Below are 6,000 nucleotides of genomic sequence, written 5' to 3' on the forward strand. Positions count from 1 at the left end.
GAAACTGTCTGTCCCCCTTTGATTCGCTTTCAGCCCTGTTTCCTCTGGTCCCAAGTGAACATTAATCTTAATTACGTCTCAGCTAACAAGCCTCTAAGAGTTTATTAAACAGGCTTTTGTGTTCCCTAATTGAAAATCTCAGCACAAAGCATTTCAACGCTGCTTCTGACTCTCACGTTGCTTTGACAAATTGCTCCGAGAGGCTGGCGGAGGGGACAGGGGATGGGGCCATCGCTCCTGACACAGCTGTTTCACTCACCAGCTGCTGCTGTGTCTGCCAAGAGAGCTGACGGAGAGAGCTGGGAAGTTGGTCTCAAACACAGTGGTGCTCTTGGGAGGACGGTGGTATTTGAAACGGCAGACGTGGAAACGCTTGATGTGCACACACAGCCGCACGTGATCACCCAGTGTCTCTGAAAAAGAAAGGCAGGACTGCCAGGGACCATGTGGGTTGAAAGGCTCTTCACATCATGAAATGTGTCCCAGATTCTGCAGTTCCTGGCAGGAGCAGTGATGTCCTACAGCGAGCTGAGGTCTTTCTTCTAGGAGATTTCTTATCGATTGCACTTGCTTTGCCATTCTTCCAGGTCAGAGCCGGTGCCAGAGACACCCACAGGCATTCCCACACCTTCCCCCAGTGCCCTCATCTCTCCTGCAATTTTGACCTTTTCTTTTATTCTTCTCATCCTCGGAGTTGTCTCACCTCCATCTAAATCCTACTGTCCTGCCCCTTGGAGGGATCTGTGGACCTGACCTGGGCTATGTACGGAGCTTTGTCACAGCACCAATTGCAGTCACACTGTCACATCGTGTACTACAAAATTTTATACAGAAGGTTAGTCTCAAAGTGTATCATTTTGGGTCCTGGTTTTGAACAAGGACCAAACCTACCTCATCTCTGCTCCCACGACCCTGAGTCAGGATTGGGACCATAGGTGCCAGAAAACATCTGTTCCATTGAGAAACCTGCCAACATTTTTGTTGATGATGTTGCAATGCATCGTATTTAATGAATAAATTTAGGAAAGCTTTCAGTGCATCAGTGTTCAGGTAAGATAGCCAAATGACCTTTCCAGCAATCAACTGTCTGGGGAAATGGTTTCGTAATGAATGCCTGTCCCCAGAAGGGGTTGGAGGAGGAAGTACAGAGGCAGCTGCAACCAGGAGCACACGTAGGGTCTGTGTCCCACCCCAGGGAGAACCCAGCCCCTGGGTCAGCCCTGTTGGGCTCTGAGGCATCATCTCTCCAGCATGGCCCAGATAAAGCAGCTCAGTGTAAATTTGGCAGCTCTTTTCCTGGCCCAGGGTTGGTTGGTTGGTTTGTTCATTTTTGCTGGAAGCAGCTCTGCTCCTCGCAAGTCTCCTCCATGGCTCCTGCAGACCATCTCCCCTGGTGCTGTGCTGTCATCTCCCCATGGCATCCTCTTGGCCTGAGAACACTTTGCTCACACTTGAGTTGTGCCTTCAGATCCTCCCCTCGCTCTTTTTCGAAAGCCTGTACACTTGGGGAGACACGGGTTTTCCCAGCAGCTTGGTGGTGGATTTCTGAGGAGCCAGGCAAGCTGACAGCATCTCTGAACACTTCTCATCAAAACATGCCATGCTTTGACAACGACTGACAAATTCAGATGAAAATCTGTCCTCCCAGCCAGCCATTCCCAGAAAGCAAGACACAGAAGTGACACTCCCCAACGCAGTTATTTCTTTATACATTTCAAATCCAGTCACTAAGCCTGAGGGACTGACTGACATTTTTAATACCTCGACAGACAATTCTTCAAATTAAAACTTCCTAGTCAGCTTTAAATACTCCTTTCTTGGCCAACCCTTTGATTCATTAAAGCATTGCAAATTAACACCCGTTTGCACATGAAGGTTGAGGAAACCTTGCCCTGTGCCTATTTGACCTTCACAAGGTTGCAAAATATATAATCAAAGAACAAGCAGAGCCTTATTTTTACTCCTTCCCTCTTTGAACTGCAGCTAAATGCAGTCTAACTTCCAAAATTAATATTGCTTACACATGCCTTGATGCATCCTCCCTGGAACCACCACAAGGATAGGAACCCATCTGTTAAACCCATATCTCTGTTCCTTGAGGCTTTGCACACTGCTGGCCCAGGGACTGTGATCTCATCAGGGTCCAAACATTTTCCTGCGATGCATGGTCCTGCACAGCCTTGATACATGTGGCAGCATCCTTAAAAATTGCAAATCCATAGTTTTAGCATGTGCAAATGGTTCCTTTCCCCTGGCCCTCCTAACTGCCCATCACCTTCTGCACCAGAGACAAGGCAGAAGTTGCTCATTTCATACTGCTGTGGTTTGTTCCCAGAATGGCTTATCCAGCTCCACCATCTCCGTTACCCGAATTATCTTTGTTGGTCACCTCAACCTGCACTTTGTTTTCATGTCACATTTATTCCTGCACAATTTTGCATTGTTTGAATAACTCCATCTAAATCCAGCCTTGTTGCTAAGAGATGGATGATGCTCTGTGGTTTCTGTGTTCTCTCTCTCTCCTGCTGTAATCTTGTAACACTAAATCCTCTGTATCTCTTCATCTTTCCCTGAAAAGTCACTAAAGGTGAAAGCTTTCTCTACTTGCTCTCTTACCATCTATATCTTGAGCCTTTAAGCTCCCCATTCAGGTTTCTGGCCTTGAGCTCTGAGTTGTCCCAAGAGTGAGATGTGTCCTGTTCCCTCAGCCTGCTCTCCATTTCCTAGGATGATGGCCATGATCTAGGAACGGCCACCAGGGACAAGTGTTTCACTGCACCTTTTAGTATAGTTAGGCTGTCCCTCTGCCAGGCAGACTAAGATGCAGACTGTGGATCTGGGGTTTATATTCCTTGTGCAAGTGCAGACTGTTTGGATGGGAGGTCTGGGTGCGCAGCCATGGCTGGTCCAGAACATCTGCCATCGGCATCACTGTCTCAAAACTCAGGAGAAATATTTTGGGCCTCCCTTCCCAGCGCTCTAGTCCCACCATGTCTTTCTGTGGAGAGTCTGGAGAAAAACAGGTTTTCCTTCCCACGATCTCATTTAACTTGTGTCTCTCCTGGCTTTTCCCAGCATAACATCCTCTTGCCTTCTTGAAATCTGAAATAAAAATGTCGTGTCCCTGCCCTGAGAGTTAACAGTGTGCCCAGAGAGCACAAACAAAACCAGGAGATGAAAGGCCCTTAACAACACCACACAGAAGGTCCAAGGCTGCAGGAATTCAGGTCCATCATCCAAGTTCACCACCTCTCCAGCACAGACAGCACCTTTCCGTCTGTGTTTGGTCATCGTGGGTATCCAGTCCATGAATCTATAACCACCACAAAATAATGAGTGCAATCAACGGAAACATGTTTACTCGCATTAATAACATGACGCATTGCACAGGCTCTTCCCCCAGCCTCGGACTGATGTGGATGAGTCACGGCCATCACGGACGCTTCGGGGCTGCAGCAGCTCCGCACAACGGGGGAGATTGTGCACGTCGTGCCCTGACTGCTCTGCAAAACTGCTGCTAAACACAGGCAGAACAAAGGCAGGCAGCACACGCCATAGCAGCGGCGTGTCAGGAGAAGAAATGCCAGCTCTGAAGAGATGTGATGACAGTAGCTCCCATGGGCAGGGGGAATTAATTGTGCGGCTTCCAGAATTAATGCGACCGTTCTGCGTTGCTGTTAAGCCTCACACCACAGGCTGCATTCGCTTTCTGTAGCCACATGTGTGAATCCAGTCCCATATGCCAGGCGATAGACAGGTCTGACAGGCCCACATCTCAGCCTTGCAAATATTTTATTTTATGGTGTGTATGTGCCTGGCTACTCCAGACAGAAATAAGCACAGCAAAACGTCATTTACATCAAATAAATTCATGTCAACAAATTGTATTTGGATTACTCCAACACCTGTAAAATTTTATGTGGGGGAAATGCAATTGCATCATATTTGTGACCTGATGTAGTCATGATACAAATGTGGAGCTGAGCTGGAATGTACAGACCAAGCCAAACAATGTGAATAGGGGGTTTCTGTGCCCCTGAAATGTTTTATTGGCAGGGTAACATCAACCTGCCTCCCAGTCTGGGCTCCTTGACCAGGTTCTGCAGTGCTGGTAGCCAGCGTGAGAGATACCAGCTAAAACCAGCGTGGATTTAGCCTCAAATCACTTCAGGCAGCCTGTTTAGTGAAATTCATTGCAGTGCAAGAGGTCAGAGCCAAGTCTGTGAACCAGCTATGTCTCCTGGGGACAGACCTGGTGCTGGGAGTGGATTTCACCCCCTGAGAATCCTTTGAGAAATTTCCCAATAGGATATTAAAACAACTCCACGTTGTTCAGTGAGCAGGAGCAGTGAGCAGTCCCACTTTGCTTCGTGGCTTGTGAGGTGCTATCACACCTGAAAATCTCTAAGAGCCTTTTTCAAGCAGTATTTTGCATGAAGACTGACTTTGTGCAAGCCACTTTGCACAAGAAGTGGTGCTGTGTTTAATTTGGTTACAAATGCGAACACACAAACTCATTCCTTCTGCTCAGCAAGCGGCGGAGGCTGCAGCCCGGCAGCCGGGAGGAGATTGCAGGACAATTCCCACAAATCCAAACTACATCCCAGACAGAGATGCATTCTGCAATTAACTTCAATAACAGCAGGATCTTATTAACACATGAATCATTTTGGAACAATACTTATCTAGTGCCAGAGGGTGTTTTTGAGTGTGAAACTAAAAGCATTTGGGGGATAAGATATTGAGTGCCATGGCTCTTTTTGCATTTTAAAGACCTAATATTTGACTTGAAAACCCACTCTACCTCTGATAAGTGCCACCTAATAATAAAAGCTTTTGGTATTTTCCTAGTCACTAGTTTAGCAAAGGGACAGACCATGAGTCAGGGCAGAAATTCAGAGGCTGTTGCACCCCTGCATGTTCAGCCACTGGCACCATCACATCTTTTTCAGCTTCACACAAGAGGGACAGTCGAGGGTGAACAAGTCACAGCACATCAGGAGGGACGTCTGTGCTGCTGCTGAGTTTGGGGACAGATCACCTACTTATTATTTATCCTGCCCATCACAGGGTTGTCCTGAGATGCTGCAGATTAACTTTCAGCTGTCCAGCTCTCAATTAAAGCAGCGGGTGGGGAGAGGTTAAATGTGTTTGCATGGGCAGAAGAGTGTTGCAGGGCATATGAACTGAGCAAACTGCTTTGCCCAGAGTCTCAGTAGAGAAGGAGCTTCTCAATTTGACACAGTACGCGGTATCTGTCAGCTCTGAGCACCCACTGCTTTCCTCCCCAGAGCCCCTAACCAATGACATTGTCAGTAATTAAGCAAATGTGGTTAGCAGTTTTATGGTTGATAAATTGTAACTGTTATTCTTAATGAGCAGAGAGACTCAATCAGACGAGGTTAATCTACCAAATAAATGCTATTTGCTCCACTTCAGCATTATCCAAGGTGAAACACCCCAGCACTGGGAGATACTGAGCACAAAATACAGCCGCATCAGAGACACTGATGTCTGAACATTTGCTAATGTGCAAACCATTAGGAGACCTGAAATCTCCAGGACCCGATAACTTAAATGATCTCCAATAACAGGCCAGGTCTCATCAACACAGGCAGTGCTGGCTGCGTGATCCAGGATCCATGAAACTACTACATTCTGGTCTCAGAGGTATAGCTAGGGGAATGATTGGGAGTTATATGAGGTTATATTCTCCAAATATTTTAGTTGTGTAACCAGCCCCAGCCATTCCTTCAGCCCTCACAAAGGGGAGCAGGGCTGGGGAGGAGTCCTTGCCAAAAACCTGAATGTGCCAATACCCTTTCCACTTTCACTTTGTGTCTTCAGAGCACTAAGCTCTTTGCTTTCTTAATGAGATAATTTAATATATTGGCTGCTCAGGTCTATTTCTACCTCATGGCAGAGAGTAACTGAAGTCCTGTCCACTGTTAGAGCTACAGTTGTGCAGGAAACCTCTGTGACTTGACGTGGTGGTTGTAG

This window comes from Patagioenas fasciata, chromosome 15, assembly GCF_037038585.1.
Source record: "Patagioenas fasciata isolate bPatFas1 chromosome 15, bPatFas1.hap1, whole genome shotgun sequence".
NCBI classification, from domain to species: Eukaryota; Metazoa; Chordata; class Aves; order Columbiformes; family Columbidae; genus Patagioenas; species Patagioenas fasciata.